The following is a 20,834-nucleotide window of genomic DNA, read 5'->3' as shown; positions in this document are numbered from 1 at the left end:
GGGGCAGTCCAAGTCAGGAGTCAACTCTGCCCCTCGCAAACCGTGTGGTAAATATATATATATATATATATATATATATATATATATATATATATATATATATATATATATATATATATATATATATATATATATATATATAAAGCTCTGCCTTCTAAAAATGACTTGGCAGGGCAGACTGGGCCCCCGAGCCTCGAGTTTGGCCCCTGTGATGGAAGACAACTAACAACTTTGACGGGCAAAACTACTCTTGCTGCATCAACAAAACACAACATGATGACAGTAACGGAAGAGTTTCTTAAATTACAATTCTCTCCAAGGATTCCATTCAATAGTCAGAAAGAAAGAATCTCAATAAAGCAATAAATGCAATGCAGACCAAATCACAGAACATGGTCAATGAAAGAGCAGAAAAATGAACACCAAATTTGTAAACAAAACAGTTGGCTTAAACAAAAGAAAAAAATGCCTCAAATTCTCGTGAGCACAGAACCAAAGCCTCCTCCACCTTCAACTGTCTTCATAACTTCTCACGCATTCATGTCCTCCTCCATCATGACCTTCACACTGTCCTCCTCTCCTTCATCTCCAACATGCCTGGTCCACTCCCTCTCCATGAGTCCAATGAGCCCTCTCCTAACCAACTTCTCCATGTCCCGGTGAAAGACTTTTTTCTGAGACCCAATAAAACCCTTCAACTCTGTTTCTTGACTACAAAACACATAACAGGAACTTGCCAAACAGAAGTACATAACTGGACAGGACTAAAATGAACTGCTGAACACAACATTTTTACTTGAAACACATAATTTACACCATTTACACCATAATTCAGACACATGACTCAAAAACATGTTGACAAACAACAACAAAATTAATCTTGAAATGCTGCTGCTACAGAAAACCCATTACAAAAAATGACCAATACTCACACATCAAAACATGACATGACACAACAAAGTGATCAAGGGACTGAATACAAAAGAATTATGGCAACTTTATAAACACAAGAACAATTTAAGACACCTAAAATGACAATAAATGATGTACAGTTCTTGACTGACTCATCTGAAAAAAGCACACTAATGACCAACACTCCCAAAACCAATAGGAAGTGAGTCCACCGAGTACCACAACACACCAACAGACACCGGCATCTGACCTCAAATATGGCTGTGTATTGGGAGGAAATGATAGTATCCTGATACAAGAATCGTCATATATTGGAACACTATATATAAAACAGAATATTATAACATTTGGGAACAAGAGTGTTTATCTTAAGAGATAAAATGTCACAAGCAAATTTCTGAGCAGCATCCACTTGTCCCATGGTAGCCATTAGCTCTACAGCTACAGTGGCTATGTGTGTTGGCTCCCAAGCCTGTTGTGTTCCCTGTGTGCTTGACTCTGGTGCGGCTCTTCGTACTAACACCATGTCTCTTGTCTCTCCTGCCATTTAGAGTTATCCCGATGTTCCAACTTGGGCCTCAAGATTCCCAAGATCTCCATTACCAGGTGCTGAAGACTAAAGTTGAATTACTCGCAGTCAGAACTAAAGTGAACTACAAACCACATATCCAAATCTTCTTCTTCTTTTCCTTTCGGCTTCTCCCTTCAGGGGTGGCCACAGTGGATCATCCTCCTCCATCTCACCCTGTCCTCTGCTTCCTCTTCTCTCAAACCAAACAAACTTCATGTCCTCCTCCATAAATCTCCTAAAACCACACATCCAAATATTTCTTCAATAATCCATCCATCCATCCATCTGGTCCATAATGGGGTTGAAAGTTTACTTTAAATGGCCTTCATGAAGGCATCATCTTCCCTGACTGCGGACGAGGCGCTGATGAAGACATCCACACGTGCTCTCTGGTGGCGGCGGAGTGTCATGCGTGTGCAGCTTAATGTATGCCATATGAATATATGTAAATGCAAATCAGATTCATAATGTGCCTGTCTAATGAACTGCTCCATTAAATGGGAAGACTAGCCGTCAGATAAGGAGCGGCGCACTCAAAACACCCGGCGTTATCTATCTGCCCAATGTGATGACTTATCAGCTGCCATCTTGTCCCGCCGTAATGGTTATTGTGGAGCGTTCAACGTTGGTGAAGGAGGCTCATCTGAAGACTCGTAATTCCCTTAAAAAGAGGCGAAACAAAAGACGACAACAGTCGGACTCCGATCTCTGGAAGTGATATTTTCTCTTGATGCGATCTAAATTGGATAAAGCCTCTGGATCTGCTCTCACGGCGTCGAACACCGCCATGCGAAATGCAATAACCATCATGATGGTATGGACGCTGTAATCATACCGCTATAATCTAGAATCAGCCAGTTAGACAAGGAAGCAGCCACGAAAACATCAGCGCCCGGGAGAGGAAGAGCAATCACGAAGATGATTATGATGGGGAAGATGAAGGGCGAGGTGAAAACAAGAGGAGGATGGGGACCCAGGCCGAGCGAAGGAGAGACATACAGATAACAGAAGAGTAATGGGTGCGGAGTAAGGAGAGGAATGAGGGCGAGAAGTGTGGAATTGCATAAGCAGAAGGAAGTCAGTCAAGGCTGCCACTCAGGATGAAAGCTCGCAGGGAAACAGCTGAAATCTGATATCGATCGCATCAAATCCCTCCCTCGCCCGGCACATTGTGTACGTATGCAGAGAGCTGCGCCGCTGCCAGTGTGCGCGCTTAAAACATTTGCAGTCAGAAAGGTCAAACCGGATCCAAAAAGTAGGCTTTAGTAGCCTGCCAAGAACAGAGGCAGGTACCACAACAGACACGAGAAGACGGAGCCGGAGGCTGCGGCAGGAAAAATACCAACACAAAGAGAAACATATGCTGCGCTTCACTGAGGGAGGGAGGCTTCGGTTTTGACTCATTTTAAAGCACGCCACTTTTTCTAATAGGTTTTCCCACTGCCTTTGGTTGTCACGTCTTTTATAGAAGTCCATTTCTACTGCAAATATTCCCTCAGCTGAACGCTCCGCAGCCTCTATGCTGCTTAGTTACCTCCGCCTATCACTGAGTGGAGGAGCCTGTGTGTGAAGGCTCTCTTCAGTCGCTCCTTTGTACGCAGAATTGCTAAAAACACGGCAACATTTTTCACTAAAACTCCAAGGTCTGTTCGGAAAAAAGGCTCGCTGAGAAGGGATTTGCTTTTGGAGGTGTTCTGTGGGTTTACCTTTACCTTCATTTCTTTCATTGTCACTAGAACTGTCCTCTCCACCTCTGATTCTAACTGCCTAAGGAGGTAAAACCAAAGTTTTGTAGCTTGAAGAATCCAGTTGCTGATGGAGATTCATGATGTGCATGATGCTGTCGCTCAGAAGCACACGTTTGCTTGCCAGCAACATCTGACTCGACTTTATAAATCACAACATTCAATAGAATCACTGAAATAAATCAATATTTACCTGTCTGTTATAACGTTTTGAAGGTTTTCTTGTTCGTCTAGCTTCTTCTACACGCTTCATGCATGTGTTTTGAGTGCAGTAACACTACTGCCACCTGCTGTCGGAGGAGGTTGTTGCTTTGAGAATATTTTTAGCATGAATCATATTGATAAAATACATTCAGGGCAGTAATATTGGGTAAAAAGTGCGTGTGGAAAAGGGAGGGTTGGGGGTCTGAGGTCCCAATATTTTTCTAAATATCACGCAGAATTCAGATTCAGGATTCAGGATTCAGATTGAGGACCTCAAGTAACAAGCAGTCAAACACTAGATCATCATTCTAAAATTGGATTTCATGATGCACAGAGATCACTAACTATTTATACAGGAACTCGAGGAAAAAAGGAGTCAGATGAAAGGGGAAAATTATGCATCTTGTGTGTTATGAGGTGGACTCTGTCTCTGGGGGCACAATGTGTGTACTTCAAAACAAACAGAATTCCAGGTAAGACTCTCTAATAAATATTGGGTATAATTTGGGTTCAACCCGAGACGCGGACTGTGTCCAGAACCCAACCCAACCGAACCAATGGTGTGTTTCAGCTTCAGTACTTTAAACGCTGCATGGATTTGACTCTTCAGAAGCGACTGGGCCGAATTTGTTTTAATTTCTCAAAGACTGCAGAGTATTTTCAAGACATCTGCGTCTGGCGAATTATTTCATTTCAGTCTTTTCCTTCGAGCGGTCTGTGATATTTAGAGTCGACCTGCTTGTTAATTACTGCGTTATCTATGGTACAACACATTACTGCAAACCAATTGTTTTCCACTTCACGTTCTAAAGAGGAAATGATGAATCACTTTCTGGGATCTGCTGTCATCGACTGGCAACAGATGGAGATAATGAACTACGTTCGCTAGAGTCAATTTGGTCATGGTTTTGTTATCTTGTTAAATGTAAATTCACTAAATAAATAGAACCTTGTTTTCAAGGTTAGATATTTTTTCCTCTGGGACAAGACAAAGGTGTGCTGTAGCATTGCTCAGGTCCCACAACCACATTGACATTCCAGGTCTGTGTGACCAGAATGAAGGGGGAAAATATTCCACGACCTAAACATGTTCTGTCCTGCTACAGCTCTTTTCTATTGGCTCCAGCGTACATTCATCTTAGGTGGCGTAATTGGAAGACTTTAGTGTCTGCCCAGTCGTTCTTATTAAATATTAAAGAGATGATTGTGATTTATCAGGAAGATATGGCGGGGCGAGCGGAGGGGGCGGGGTCAGCTGCAGGTCATTATTCTTGCTGAGTCACTCGCTGAAAAAGCCATAAAAATGTAAATGAAAGTCTCCTACACCTCCAAACTTGTCTCCCCCTTGCTTCACGTGTCAAGCCGCTGCGATCTGGGTCACCATGCTCCGTGGTCTCTGACAGATTGGAAGGCCGTCTGGAATACCAGCCCTTCCTGCTCCCACTGGGTCTTTGGAGGAGAGTTAAGCTGTCATGCTAGAAAACACATTGTTTATTGCTCAAGCCCCAAGCGGGGATCGATACTCCTGTACAGATGCATCTTGGGATGCCCGACTGCTAGGCTGCTGTGGTGGTGGATGACCGTCTTTAACCTGATAACGGGGTCAGATCCAATCAACAGAGTGGACTAGTCAGCAGTGGGATCTGCATCATTAAGGTCTGCTGTTGACGGCAGCGCAGTCCATCCATCAGTCCATCAGCCCGACTCTCTCTCTCTCTCCCTCTCACCATGGAAGACAGGAGGAAGCTTTGTCTTTCACACCATTCCCTCTCAGTGACTCTGCTGCTTTCAAATGTAACATTGTTTGTCTCTGCCTTAATATGACTGTCATTTCACTGTCTCATCTCTTCACTGATCTATTCGCCCCTCCACTTAGCTTTGATCCCTTCTATCTTCTATTGTAGTCTTCATTCTTCTGCCTGCAAACATTCGATATCCTTCGCTCAATTTGCTTATTGATTCACCCATCCATCTTTTATTGTTCCTTTGTTCCATTGCTTCTTCAGTTAACCCATTCATCCCCTATTGTCCATCAACCTGCCGACATACCTATCTATCTATCTATCTATCTATCTATCTATCTATCTATCTATCTATCTATCTGTCTGTCTGTCTGTCTGTCTGTCTGTCTGTTTATCTATCTTTTCCACTCGTCCATCCATCTTGTCATCGTGTTGCCCTTTAACTGACCATCCATCCGTCCATCCGTCCGTTCGTCCATCCATCCATCCATCCATCCATCTATCATCTATCTATCTATCTATCATCATCCATCCATCCATCTATCTATCTATCTATCTATCTATCTATCTATCTATCTATCTATCTATCTATCTATCTATCTATCTATCTATCTATCTATCTATCTTTTCCACTCATCCATCCATCTTGTCATCGTGTCGCCCTTTAACTGACCATCCATCCATCCATCCATCCATCCAGCCATCTATCCATATATCTATCTATCTATCTATCTATCTATCTATCTATCTTTTCCACTCATCCATCCATCTTGTCGCCCTTTAACTGACCATCCATCCATCCATCTATCTATCTATCTATCTATCTATCTATCTATCTTTTCCACTCATCCATCCATCTTGTCATCCTGTCGCCCTTTAACTGACCATCTATCCATCCATCCATCCCATATTTTGGAACACTGATCCACTTCTTCTTCCGTCCAACAAGCCGAATGTGTTTCGGCTCCTGATAAACTTCAAGCCTTTCATAGAATTAAAGCCTTTGTGTTGCTTCCCTTCAGGAGAGTGCGATGGAGAGGGCTGTTAAATTGATAATAAGGGGGTTGTAGTAATTATTCGTTTGTCGGCAGTTGTTTTTTTTTTTTTCGTCTTCATCATTTTTTCTGCGGCCATAAATGACTCACATTTATTTCAATCTGGATGGCGGTTGTTCAGAGTGCTTCGGTCCACCTCAGTTGTGGGGGAAGAAGTTGTTTTTTTTTTTTGTTTTGGGTCTCATTCTTGATTAAAGATCATTTAATTATGTTTGGAGCGTTCCAGAGAGAGCTGCTGCTGGATGCCTCCAAACATGTCACTGTCACTGATCGGTTGGTGCAAAACCCAAAACACTAATTAGCACAGCTTATTGGAATTTGGTTGCTACAGAAAAAAAAAAAAACCCAAGATGTTTATTTACGACTGACAAGTTCTCTTCTGGAATTTCTCTCATAATTACCATCCTCCCCTCCGGCTGAGCTCTTAATATCCCTCCGTGTTTCCCTCTTATTAAATCATTTGAAGTTTCAGGAAAGGTTCAAATAAACTGGACTTGACTTTGATGCCCGTCCAGGACCACATTCTTCCAGGTCCAGCATCCAGCTTGGTGTCATCTTTCATTCTCCTGGGGCCTCTAACACCAACTACTACCTTGGTCTCACCTCTTTCTTTGTTCGGTCAATCTGTTCCCAGACAAAAACCCACCCAAAAGTGCCATAAAAAGTGATTCCCACAATCTGTCGAATATCTCCAGAAGATCCTGGCGCCGGCTCAAATCTCTTTTTTCTAACGTGTCCACTTGTTCTTTTACTTGTCTCTAAGGGATTTAAAGACCAAACTAGGCGCAACAGCTCCTCGATCTGGTCTCTTTCAGTCTTTTAATGGCGACACAGAGACGGTATAATATCAGCCAGCCCCTCCAGCAGGTGTCTAACTCCAGGCTCCAGGTCCCAATCTGGCCCACCGAGTCATTTTACAAGGCTCACTAGTTCCAAACTAATTTAAAGTGCACGTGTTGATACTGTAGCAAGAGCAGTGTTCATGCAATGCCCTTCCACAGGCTAGCAAGTGGAGATTAGCTATGCTAGCCACAAACATGCTAACATTAGCCATCAGTTATTAAGTGGGACACTGATAGCAATTTTAGCTTAAACTTCTTTTTCCAGTGAATAAATGCCAATTTTCCGTTTAACTGTTTCATGAATATCAATGTGTTATGTGGTGCTTCAAATCTTTGGCACCTGTGGACAACGGAAACTATTTAAGTGTAAATTCAGAGTGAACAATGACAGCATTTTGTTGGGTGCAAGATTATTTGTTTAACTCGGGTGTGTCAAACTCAGCCAAAAGAGCAGGTAAGACCCGAGATGAAGGCAGCTTTTTAATGTTTGGAAGCCAATGCTAGCATGAAGCTTCTCTGTGGTTCATCCGTTCAACACACAGTGCATCTTCTTTCCATTCCACTTCTCAAGTTTTCCTTTACCTGGAGTCTTAGACTTAGACTTAGACTTTCTTTATTGTCATTGCACAAAAACATATCACTATATAATGGCAACAAAATTTCGGTCTGAGGCCTCCGGTTTCCAAAAACAAAACTATACGTCCAAAAATAAATAAATAGATAGATAAATAATAATAAAATAATAATAATAGATAAATACTAGTCCAGAAGATGTACAAAAGAAGCGCCCAACGTGGGGCACGAACCCACGACCCTGAGAGTCTCGTGCTCTACCGACTGAGCTAGCCGGGCTCACTGAGGTGAACTGACTTTTATTATGTCCACTTGAAGAATGTAATCTTCAAAGTTGTCAATGTTAAACGTGGGCTGGGTTTGCCACACTAAAATTGAATTTTGAGCTCACTATATGATTGTAAAGCCATATAATATGACTCGTATGTGAACTCCAGACTTGGACTCCTAGATCAAACCCTCAGCTAAATCAAAGCAGCAGAGATCCTTCTGAGATAAGTGACACTATACCATCATTAATGCTAAATTTCAGTAACATTCCGGTGAGTTTGGAGTCACAGCGTGCAGGAATGGCCGTGTTGGCTGGATGGGAAGATAAAGTGCACATTACTCCAGGTAAATAAATAAGCCGGAGCAGCAGGCCGGTCGTCAGCGCCTGAGCGCTGCTGTCTAATTAATGGAAAAGCACACCGGCTAGATTTATGAGCTAAAACAGCTCAAAAGTCAGCTCTTTGTTTACAGCTGGACTCTGCAGCCATTTTGGGTCCTGGGTGTATCAGCTCAACCCAGTTTGTGCCTTCCAAGCGAATCCGCGGGATCTAAGGAGACGTTCATTGGTGTGTGCCCCGAGAAGAAACTGCACTGCAGCACACCTGAGAAGGAGGCAGCTCGGGGCAGAATGGAGAATTTGGGTAAACAGAGATGTCAGTCAGGACAGGGATCAGGAGGTAGCCAGGTCTGGCCCCACAAATCTGAGGGGCCACTGACTGAACACATTTGAGAGAGAGTATTAAGTCACAATACTTATTGCCTGTATGTGGCCTCACAGCAATAAGGTTGCTGGTTCAACTCCAGCTTGTAGCAACTCTCGGGTTGGAGAGAACCTGAATTGTAGCTAGAACAAGCAAGTGTTTTTGATTTTCATTCAATGCTCTCCTTCATCTGGTTTGACAATACATGTCACAGCTCTACTAGCTTTCAATATCCACTCGCAAATTCACAAAAACGCTGCATAAAAAAATTGTGAAAAATTCACTTTGCTGCATAAACGCACATTTATTTGATCCCCATTAATGTACTCTGTCTGTTAACATTCATGCGTTTCCAAGTGAAGCCACACTTGGTCATTCAAAACGGCAAATTGAGCTCATATTTCATCTCAGAAAGGAAGTCCCCCGATATGTTTCTTTATTCAGTCGATGGCACTAAGCCGTATTCCCATCACGGCCTGTCAGATCATCACACTTGTTCTGCACGTTTCTCCATTTAAGTGTTTAAACCCGTGCGTGCGTGTGTGTGTGTGTGTGTGTGTGTGTGTGTGTGTGTGTGTGTGCGGGTGTGTAATCTCTTAGTCCATCCATCATTCGGGGCATAAAAGGCTTGTTTTCTTTTCACAAATGCTCAAATAAATCTAGATAAGTCACAAGTATCTTACATGTCGCCATGTCTGTTTAGTAACCCATCCATCCATCTATCTATCTATCTATCTATCTATCTATCCATCTATCTATCTATCTGTCTATCTGTCTATCTATCTATCTATCTATCTATCTATCTATCTATCTATCTATCGAGACAGCACCTCAGTTTTCCTTTCCATCTCAAGGATTTCTGAAATCTGCTCCGTGTTACTTGCTCTTGGCCGAGGTTACTTTTCATCCCGACCTCTCTCCGTCGAAAAAGCGAAGCATGCGGATGTGTTTAGCCCGATTGAGTGTCCAAAGTTTCATTGCATTTCACCAATATGTGCGTGTGTGTCCATCCAGGCCTGACTCAGGTGTGGCTGTCTATCATGAGTCCTGACTCTGATGTTTCCCTCCTCTCTCCTCCAGACCCGCTCACTGACGCAAGCGGCCACTGCTCATTCTTACCAACATATTATTCATGTCACATAATTCCAGTGTCTCTGTCCTCTCTCTGTCCGTCAGACTATCACAGCCTGACTTTTTTTCCTGTCTCACTCTCCCTCCACGGGCCCCTGCTCCCCAGCACAGATCGTCAAACAGGCAAGCAAGCATCTCTGATCAAATGGACCAGCTTGGATAATGTAGCAGCAGCTTTCCACAGGACAGAGGAAGAGGGAAGAAAATCAATTACCCCCCAACATTACAGCACAGAATTACAGCATGGCCAATTACAGTCATTAACAGAGCCTATTAAGACAGTTACCAGCCTATGTACGGGAGAATCCTTGGCACAGTAACGCAATCCAATTGTCTGTCCATGTCCCCCCCAGATCCATGCGCTAAGCAGAGAAAGAATGCGGGTAATACTCACTGAGTCCGCCGCCAAAGATTTGAGGAACGACCGAGGAAAGACTTTAGAGGCTGACTGTCGACATCACATCCAGCCGCACTCTTCTCCCTCTCTCCCCGCTCCTGTAGCGGCTGAGGCGGATGAGAGAGGAGGGAGGGAGGGAGGGGGTCCAGAGCAAAGGGGGGGACGTGATCAGACTGCAATGAGGTAGAGGATGAAAACCGAGAGAGGGAGAGAGAGCGAGGGAGGGAGCGGGAGAGCGAAAGAAAGATGGGCTTTAGAATGCAGGTCCGCGCGTGCTCGCTGGGAGCGTCCGGACTGCGCCGGAGTGCGCAAACATGGGCGACCCCTTCTGCGCTTCCGCGCCACGAGGACCGCGCAAGTTTGGCTCCTCCACCCCGCCGCCGAGGACACGGATTCCAGAAGTCACTCGCTCAAACTTTCCCTCCGCGTTTCAACGTATAACAACTGCTCCGCTATACCGACAATCATTTATCATCTCATTAGTTTGTTCGTCTCTCCTCTTTTGCCCCAGAGCGCCGTCGGATTTTCGTGAAAAACCCGGTGTGTGCGTTACCATGGCGACTCGTGCCAGCTGGCTCCGCGCGCGCGCGCGCTCTCCCACTCGCACACGCGGGGAGAAAAGTGTGGCGAGTTTTCTTTTCTTCTTAATACAAGAGACAGATTACAGCTGGAGGACGAGTCCGAACCAGAACCACCTCAAGGAGTGAGAGCAACAGCTGACAGGGCTGAGTCGGACTGGCGGTGTTCTGGCAACTCTCGTTATGAGAGGGACCCTCAGAACGATGATGGAGCGCCTTCTTCTGCTCCCATTCATCTTCCCTTGGTTCTCTGTTGAAGAACGCTTTTTCATTTCACCTTGAACCAGCAGCTCCGGGACGTTCCCAAGCCAGAAGAAACACATCTACTTTAACCTGCCAAACCACTAACTTATAGGTCCCATCTGTATTATATTATTGCTACATCCATGAGACGTCATAACACATTTCTGAGGCTAAGTTATGACTGTTCATAAGTTATAGCAAAGTTTATAATGTATTATAAGGCGCAGAATATTTAAGAATGGTGCTATCCTCTTTCTAATAATGTTAGGTTAAGTTTATGGTTAGGGATTCACTGTATAACTGGAATTGTGATGTGTTATGAATGTACAAATACGGCAAAAAAAAAACGATTATATATAATCAGAATAATTCATTTTGAATCAGTTCTGGTGTGTTTTTCCCTGCGGCCATGGTTTTCCTTGCATTGTTTATTACCTTTCAGAAGACATTTTGGTTGAATTTAGAAAAAGAATTCAAAATAAATAGTTTCATGCATTTGTCTATTTTTAAATTGTGTAAAAACTGGCACCACGTCTGTCCCATAAACTTGAGTGTTATTCATCAAGTAGTTGACTCTCTGGAGTCAAGTAGGTGTCAGTTTGGAGCAGATCTTGCTGGGTGTGTTTTTCCCTCATTTACAACATTGTCTTCATTAATATTTACAATCCATTTATCTGGTCAATTTGGGATACTAATTCTGTCAGTCCCCATGGTAGACTATGTTCTCTTCCTGAGTGTAAGGTCAAACCAAGTGCTATCCACAAATGTTTTCTCGTCTCAAACATGATGTGAAGACTAATAATCTCTGTACACATTACGAACTTCACTTTTTTAAATCAAAAGTTAAAGTGGGATACATGTTAAGTGCTATAAGTCCTTGTTGTTTGTGGGTTATTTATATTAGTTGTTTCTGTTTATTTTATTTTATTTTATTGTGTTTTTGACTGGACGTTTTTCAAAGCACTTTCCTAGTTGGTGGGATCACCACTGACCATGGCAATAAATCTGATTCTGGTAAAGGGGGATACAAATCCGGACGGAGGAGCAGGACAGTGTGAGCTTGGACTGTTCTTTGATATATCCATGAAGATCTTCATGATCTGTGGCACTGACACTACATCGTGTATTAGACACGGCAGAATTAACTTTACTGTTCAACTTCTATTCAACTGTTGCAAGCAGCTCCTGTAAACAAGCGTGAGCCGCTCCTTCAGTGACAGACTGATGCCTCTGCAATCCTCCAGACCAAGTTCTGCAGCCAAGGCTACACGATGAGGGCTTTCTTTGAGACTGCAGAAATATTCTCTTTGCCTCCTATCAATCAATCTGTTTTGATTTTCACCCTGACCATGAGTAGATTTGTTTGTCAGCCGTACCACTAGGCGGCAGCATCCCTCACTTATACCATGTTGCAGAGTTCACCTTGAGAGTAGACAATACAATGTCTAAGATCATTGATTCTTATTGATATCAGCAAAACATTCACTCTTCAGTTATTAATTAATAAGCGATAATAATGAGTGTTGACTTTTCACATTTATAGCTGATAAAAAAATTGGCATTTTCTGACTGATGGGTGTAAAAACTCTCCCACAAATGTTTCTTCAATGATGTTGCATCAGCAGTAGTGTGTCATGTGATTTGATGTCTCTTTTGTGTTGCCTTCTGGAGTTCGCAGTGGCCAGTACCTATCCTCGAGAGCGGTCCATACTCTCTCAGAGGATTCTGCCTTTCCAAGTGCTGCCTTTCCAAAGACAACCTAGCAAGCATCCTTATGGTTTCCTAAATCTTGTGTGCTCCTGTGAGAGGGTAGCAAAACTCAGCAGAACATCAAGCATTTTTTTCTGAGACTACATCTTCATCACATGCATGCTGAACATGCTGTAGGGCTGTAAATGTATGAACTCAGGTTGGCGTCACATGACAACAATGTAAGAAGATCATGTGATTGTCAAGTCTGTATGTTACCAGAACTCGACAACAAAACTGGAATTCAATGGAATTTTCAAGATACTCTGGATTATTATCTGCTTCCCAAAATTTGGAGCCCCCTGGTGGAGAGTGAGTGCCAGAGTGCGCTCTATCACGCCTCCAATGTGTGTTGAGGAACACTACTGCCCCCTGCTGTCCCATTGAGCTTGTTGCCATCAACTAGTATCCAAATGCTAACAAACCTATGGAAATAATATTAGGACAGATGAAAGCTCTTTCCACTGTGATGCTCTGGTTCTGATGCTCACTCACATGTTGCTGGTACCAGCATGGATACTCTGGCCTGCGTGGAGCTTCAGTGAGTCTTGGAACCACCAGTGTATTGAACCTTGCTTTTCCCTTTCTGCTTATTAAAGGACACAGATGCAGCAGCCCACAGACGAAGTGCCGATTCTGCGCCGCTACTCTCTCATCGCCTCAAATCTGTCACATCAGTCCTGTGACAGCAGCAGTCTGTCAAATCTTCTCGCTGGCGTCTCTTCTTTGCTCTCACTTCAATGTCTCGAGGACCTTACGCATCGCGGTCCAGATATAGCTGCAGAAAAGTAGATGCTGAATTCGAACTAATGAAGTTGGAACTCAACGTAGTGAGGGAGAGGATGCACTGACCCAGATGGAACCCAGCAGACTAGCATGTTTCATGGTGTCAGACATGCTATAGATGTGGGAGAAAACTACGTGCTGGACGTCATGTTCTGGGTAGACAGGAGTTGCTTGGTGGCATGCTCCGAGAGCTAGTTATGTTTGTCTCACCAGAGCCGGCCACTGAGCCTGTTACGGTGTGTCCTATTTGTGTTCCCAACTCTAAACTGGCAGGAGGTCTCCAATAATCTCCCAGTAGGACTTTGGCTTTTTCCCAGGGTTTGCATTTGTCACTCAGCAAGCGTCTTTCATTATGACGTTAGCGTGCCATTAGGAAGCAAACAAGCCGATTGTCGTTCTTCTAGATTCTGTGGCCACATGAGAAACAGAATGGTGGTGCAGAAAACGAATGATATTGTTGGACAGGAATATGAGGGGATGAAAAATCTTAAATGGACCCAGTCCTGCATTTTTAGCATCACTGACGGCTCTGAAGCAGAGCTGGCACGGCACTGACAGATTCCAAGTTTCACAAAAATTACTGCCAAAACAATGGATTTTAAAAAACAAACTTTATTTGGAGTCACTTAAGGCATTTTAAAACCCACGGAAATGAGCAGTGTTGGCCGCTTCGCTGAACATAAACATCTAGATTTGCTTCCAATGTGGTAACTTTAGTGGCATAGAGAGTCTCTGTTTTGAGACAAATTTCTTTTAGAGAGTTGATGGTATTTGACTCGGTGGGGAACAATGTTTTCGTCCCTCCAGAATTGATTGATTGATTTTTTTTTTTTAGATCGCTGTGGCCAAAAATGCCTGAGGTGAAATTTGCAATCATTTATGGTTCTGGATCGACATGACAGGAAATATGGACCTGTGCGAATGAGCTTGTAAAAAAAACTAGTCGGTCATTTTTTTGCCTAAAAAAATCTCCAGGCTGCAGTGATCTGAACCGCTCAGTATAGGATGCTTTTTTATGCTGATGTTCTGTGAGTATTTTTCAGCCTAACTTTGTGTAGTGAGCTCTCATTGTTTTGTTACGGAGCTCCTCTCAAGGAGAGACTGATGGACGTTTGGATGTTTGGACGTCTGAGAGGTAAAGGTGGGGAATGTTTGTGTGTGAGTTCTTTAGCAGCTCATGAATACAGCCAATTAATAATGAATTGCTAACTGCTAATATGTTCCACAGGGTGAGACTGCAGAGTCAGAAATAACCTGGCGAGAGATGGATCCCGCGGTCAGCCATGTTTGTTTACTCAAGCCCCGTATAGTGTTCAGGTGACGGCGCACTGCACTAGTGTTACTTACTACTGTTAGTTCTGTCTATTCTACATTTAAATCATGGGAATTGGACATTATTGAATGGATTTAAGACCTTGAGTTTCTGGAGTGGTTAACACCACCTGAAGAAGAGATCTTCTAGTGCAGGGAAGTGACGCACAGAAGTGTGGGGGTGTGAAGTGTTCACTCAAGAATTCTAACCACCTTTTTGCACCTCCTGTTAAAGAAAGTTTAAGACAAAATCCACTCACAAAAGTCAAGATTCTGGGAGGGAAAACAGGCTGCTCACAAGTGTGTGATCAGAGCCTTTGTGTGTTTCTCGCTCTGTTGCTATTCAGGGTAATTGTGCCAACCAATTTGGCAAAGGTGCTGGTGCTTCAAAGATATGAGAAGAATCAGAAAGTCATCGGTGATGGAGGCTTCATAACGCAAAACAAAATCAGTAAAAGAAGTAAGTACTTCGAAAAACATTAAGTATGAATGACAATAAGTGAGGAACTAGACCAAGTCACAGCGTGAAGTGAAGTAGAGCTTTTATTACACGAGTCAGTGTTCATGAGGCAGACAGCAGACGGGAAGAGGCAGATTTTAAACCATAAGGTTTTGGTGCCCATTGATGTCAGCCTCCTGGCAGAAGGGAGCAGCTCAGACATTTGATGTCCGAGTCAGGAATGGTCAGCTGCAATCCCATCTGCACGGCTCCTCATCCTGTGACCATCCAGGTCATGGGGGGGCCACCTACTCTGCTGAATAGACAACCCTAGCAGTCAGTTCCTATCAGTTAACGCCGTACCAGAACACCACATTGTGGTGAACTAGGGGGTCAGCAAGCCTCCATTCTCACCGGAGGTGTGTCCACATCCTCTTCCACATCAGGTTTCAGGTGGCAGATGGTGGACATCCAGGGTGGATCTAATGGGGCTCTCCTGAAGTCCTGAGCTCGATGACATTCTCGGTGAGACAACCTTTAACTTCACCTGAAGCGCAATAAAATACATTCTGGTTTTGAGCTCTCATAAACATATAGCTGGATGTACCTCAATATGAGTCCATAACAGAAGTATTTCTTCGCTTGGTTAGATCCTGAACACTTACAGTGAGAAGTCTGAACATTACTGCGCAGTGAGGGCACATGTTAATCACCTCCTCCAGAAGTTCTGAAATGTCACCGAGTGTCCCACTGCAGACTCTGTCCTCAAAAGACTTCCATTTAACCAAGATATATTCAACATATTAAGATTTTAGAAATGTCAGACTTGGAGCAGCAAGTTTCTGCTGCGCTTGTTTCAGGGGCGAAGTTTAATTTATATGTGTGAAGGTCTATTAATAACCATTTTTTCTTCCCACAAGTCTGTTTATTGGTAGTAATCAAACTGTTGTGAAACTTGAGAAGTCCTCATGTCTTTATTGTTAGGGACAAAACCAGTGATGCATTCCTTTATTATCCAAAACATTTAGGAACATTGCTGGAGGGGCTCAATTCACTTTTAGTTTCGTGAGTCGTGTGGGTGACCAGAGAATGCAGAGGCCATGACGTTGAGGGCTCCACTGAAGACCAACACCAACACCAACACCAAAATACCCAGACCAAGACCATGACTAACAGGAAATGCAGAGCAGTTTGTTCCAAGGAAAGTATGAAACCAAATATGCGGTGTCTTCAGCTGTAAGAAATGAATACACATATGTGAATAAAGGGACTTACTGTATGCCGATGGAGTCTGTATTCAGTTGGGTCTAAGTCTTGGTCTTGGTCTCGATATAGGTGGTCTTGACTATTACTACAATATTATTTACACAACAATATGACGCAATGTTATTGAGACGACCCACCTCATAAAGTATTCCCAAATCCAGTGTATCTCCTTTATCATAGCAAACAAAAGAGGGGAGAAGACTTGCGAGGCAGATGGAGAGACGGAAGAGCAAAGTAGTTGATGGGTGTGTAGGTGAATGTGGGGACCATGACTGACCTGAGTATGGACTTGGCTGATGTTAGAAATGCAGGCGTGTGCTGGGATGCTGGAAAGTCGAAAGGGAGTCTTTCATGACCCACTGAAACATTGCCAGTGTTTTTATGTGAAACAAAAACACATTGTAGAATTGAATGTACAGTACAGTCCAAAGCTCCATTGTCTGTTCATGTATGGATACAAATGTGATGCTCTTCTCGGTAAGAAGTCACACACTGAAGCCTTTTAGCCACAGAGAATGCACTGAGGTCTTCGACGTGAGAATTTTCATTTTTCAGAAAACCGATTTTTCTGGGGCAGTGAGGTCTTCATTGACAGATCTCCATCAAGGACATGGTACTTGGTGGGGCGGCATACAAAGGTGCTCAAATGTCAGCCAGCTGGTTTCATGGCTGCGCCTAAAGATTTAATAACAACATGTCTTCTACATTACTGAGCTGAAAGTTCAATTTTCAGTTCAATTTCACATTGATTTCAGCGTGCATTAAGGTGAATCACCTTGAGGAAAAGGAGAGCTACACGCTCACACACACTCTTGCTCACTCTGTCTCACTCTCTCGCTCCATTCCCTACAGCAGGGAAGGAGGGTGAGGGGAGGCTCTCCCAGGAGATTCCTATCAGAAACAGTAACAGAGACGGTTCCAGTAATAACAGGAAGATGTAGATGATGGTTATAGATTTCAGGGCTCTCAGGTGCATTAGTCCATATTACAGCTTCCCCACAAGGCTACTTAATGTTCCCCATGCAATGGAAAAGAGGCCTTGCAGGATCCATGCACGAGCACCGGGGCAAATCCACCGGCTGAGACACATGTATTCAAATCACCTCTATCATGGCCGGCTGCAGCTGCCAAGTATAAATAAGATTCACACGCATGGTTTGTTCTGCTGAGATGTTGGTTTTAACTCCCGAGGATTTCAGGTGGGGTGTGTGCTGCCAGACCTGAGGCGCTATCGTCACAACACACCGTGACCGAGGGGAGAAAAACACCTTTACTGGTGTTGCTGCTGAACTCTGGATGCTGCCTTAAATTAAGAAAATAAACGGAGAGGAACTGAGAGGAGATGGTTATCAGGAGCCATCAGATACCTGGGAGTCTGTTCCCCGGGGAGAAAGGCGTTCTGCGCGCATAAAGCAGTTTTTGGAGTGTTGATGTGGCCTCTAAAGTAGGGGATCTATTTATACTGGCCTGCTGTCTGTGGAGCTGTCCAGTGCTGAAACGGATGGGGATTCATGCTGTTTCATTTCAGCCACTTCTCTTTCTTCCTCCTCCGCCTTTCCCTTTTCCAAAGCCTTTCCTTTCTCCCATTTGAATTATTGCTGTCAGATCATGTTCAGATTTCTTCTACTTTACTCCCCTTTCTTCATTCCTCCCTTCCTATTCTCTTTCTTTACTTTCTTTCTTTGATTCTCCTGCGGGCTCTTGTCAATTCAGCCTGGTTTGCATGCCATTCTCCCTTTGATTCATTCTCTTTTCTCTATCTTTTGTTTCCGTCTGCGTGCTGGATCCTTCTTCCTTTCTGCTGTGGACATATTTCAGGAAGCGGTCATTCCATTTTGTAGCTCCCTAATTATGCTTTTGTTCACAAGATATCCGCTGGGAGTTGCACGGACGGATGCGTACACACGCTGCAGAGCCGAGCAAAGCACAGGCGCTGACAAGAGTCGGATCATAGTTTCTTCTTGTCGATTCCTAGGGCGAGGAGTCTGCGTGTAGCGCGTGTTTGAGTGTCTGTGGCGCTGTAATGACCCCGGTCTCTGGTTAATCAGAGGATGAGGCAATCAGAGAGAAGGCAAGGGCACCCTGAGTGAAGGAGAGGGGAGCGGGAGAAACAGGCCCGTGGTGGAAGTAAAGAGAGGCAATGAGAAGTGGGAATTTGGGGGGGGTTGCCTGGATGAAGTGGAGAGCTACATAGAGGGACAGGAAGAGGGCTAGAGGGTGACACGGAGGCCAGGTGGCGCTGTCATTAGCTCCAGATTAAAGCAGAGGGCAACTCCAGTGGACTCACCTCTGATTCACACAAGGCAAGGACAAGTCTCCCGGGAGACATGTGGTGCAAACACACACCCGCACACATGTAGCAGAGATTCACATGCTCATAAAACACACGTGTAGATGCAGGCATGTATCACCCGCTCCTGATCCAGCAGAGCCGGACACTGACTCACAAGAGCATGCCCACACAGGGTCACACACACAGTACAGCGCACGCACTCCAGCTAATTGATCAAATCTCCTGTTTTAATTAGAATTCAAATCAGTTGCCATGGGAACCCTGCCCCCTCTGAATCCACAGGACTTGTTTCTGCTCCTTCTGCTGACAACTCTCAAGGAACTGTCTGAGCTCAGAGAGCAAACAGCTCCAACAACAGCTGGCTACATTCCAGGATTCAATTTCACTCTGGCGAGGTCTGAAGGGTCCCGTCGTGAAGGAGACGTAAACGTAGACAAACAGCGCGATGACTCCTCTTCAGCTGCCGTGGGAATAGGAGCATCGACTGAAAAGCACATATGTGCTGATGGTATAAGTGTTGCCAACTGTTGTCCAGGCCAGATTAAGTTTACCAAAGTTTTCAAGTCAAACCTCTGTTTGACTCGTCTTACCTTCTATTACCCACGCCAAGTTCCATTCCAGCCCAGTAGGTTTTCTCCAAGGTGATCTGTTGGTGATCTGGCTCTAATATATTCAATTTCTGTGTGACATTCAAACACCACGGAACAGATGAATCCATATGCACGCAGAGATCTTTATTCAGTGATTTAAACCGTGCTATTGGAAGAGGTTCTCGTGTTCCTATCACATGCTGACACACGCGCCGGTGGAATCTTCCATCACAAGTTAGACGGAGAAAGTGGGTCTTCGCCGGCTTTATCAGTATTGAGCGTCTTAATATCAGCTCAGGTGAAAGCTGCGGGAATTAAAGGATAGGAGAATGCCAAGCAAAGCCATTAGGATACAGGAACTCAGGCGTGAGTCTGGCTCGCTCGTTGTCATGGCTGCGGTGTTTATCACCTCTTTCTGCCGACAGAAGCCCAGGGGCAAATCAGATTGGCTTCAGACAGAGACACACGGAGTTGGTGAGTGAGTGGGAGGACATATTGGCACAGCAGAGGGGTAAAATGCCAACACGCTGCTGAGGGGGAGGCTGAGGAAGGGCATTGGACAAATGTCAAAATGGCTCCGTCAAAAGGAGAAAGCCTCTCAATAAACTACAGCTAGTCTTTAATTCATAACGTGGTTCTTCATCTCCATGTTGTATAGGGGGAATCAATGAATCTACAAAGAGCAGAAGAAGTGGGGGGAAATCCCAACATGAGGCTGCTAACTGGAGTGTCATGTATCATCTGAATGTGAGCTCATCCACATCTCCTCCCGGCTCCTGTGTGCCACCTAGCGGCTCCTAAACCAATCATCTCGGTTTGAAGCCTACTCCAGGGTCATTAGGAGATGCGGGGGTTCCATTTTTGAAGCGGAGCGGTGGCAGTCATGTGGCTGCCTGACAAGACAATTGACACGCTCTTCATCTGCGAGCGCGTATTGAGTCTATTGGCTCAGCAGACACAAAAGCACTTATGACATTTACCAATGATGACAAGTGGTTGGACGGACATCCTCGATCCAGCTGCCATGATCCGGAGCAGATGGCTGGCAGCTGCTGCTCACATCCAGGTGGCTTTGTCCTACAGCTCTGTGCCTGAAATGCAGTGTTGATGATGTGATAGAAGAGAACAAAGCACGGTCAAAACTAAATGTCTGTTAAAAGTTATAGAAAAATGAAGATGAATTAAAGTCCATCTCAATGTCTGGAAAACATCAGAAGTTTTGCTATTGAGGATGGCAAAAAAAAAGGGAGCCCAGCAAATGCTTACACATGTGTTGCTACTGTATACGGAAAAACAACAGGGCACCCCACTTGACCATAATGATCCAGGGATGTTGGTGTCCAGAACCTGCGCATATTCAGGTTGTGTCAAGGACATCTTCTTATTTCATCATCCAAATCTTATCTCATTCAATTTTGTCACTCTTTTAAATAAAT

The 20,834-nt window shown here is 44.2% G+C and overlaps 1 protein-coding gene across 1 annotated transcript in view; it reads right to left on the bottom strand.

The window, feature by feature from the left end:
• Positions 1-10,395, bottom strand: part of LOC128747471 (SLIT and NTRK-like protein 3) — a 41,423-nt gene extending 31,028 nt beyond the window's left edge. Inside the window, exon 1 of the mRNA XM_053845371.1 lies at positions 10,141-10,395. The gene's annotated coding sequence lies outside the window, so the exon portion shown is untranslated. The remainder of the gene's footprint in view (positions 1-10,140) is intronic.
• Between the last annotated feature and the right edge of the window lie 10,439 nt (positions 10,396-20,834).

The sequence above is a fragment of the Synchiropus splendidus genome, chromosome 16 (genome assembly GCF_027744825.2).
Source record: "Synchiropus splendidus isolate RoL2022-P1 chromosome 16, RoL_Sspl_1.0, whole genome shotgun sequence".
In the NCBI taxonomy this organism is placed as follows: Eukaryota; Metazoa; Chordata; class Actinopteri; order Syngnathiformes; family Callionymidae; genus Synchiropus; species Synchiropus splendidus.
This window is presented reverse-complemented; position numbering and strand designations above follow the sequence as displayed.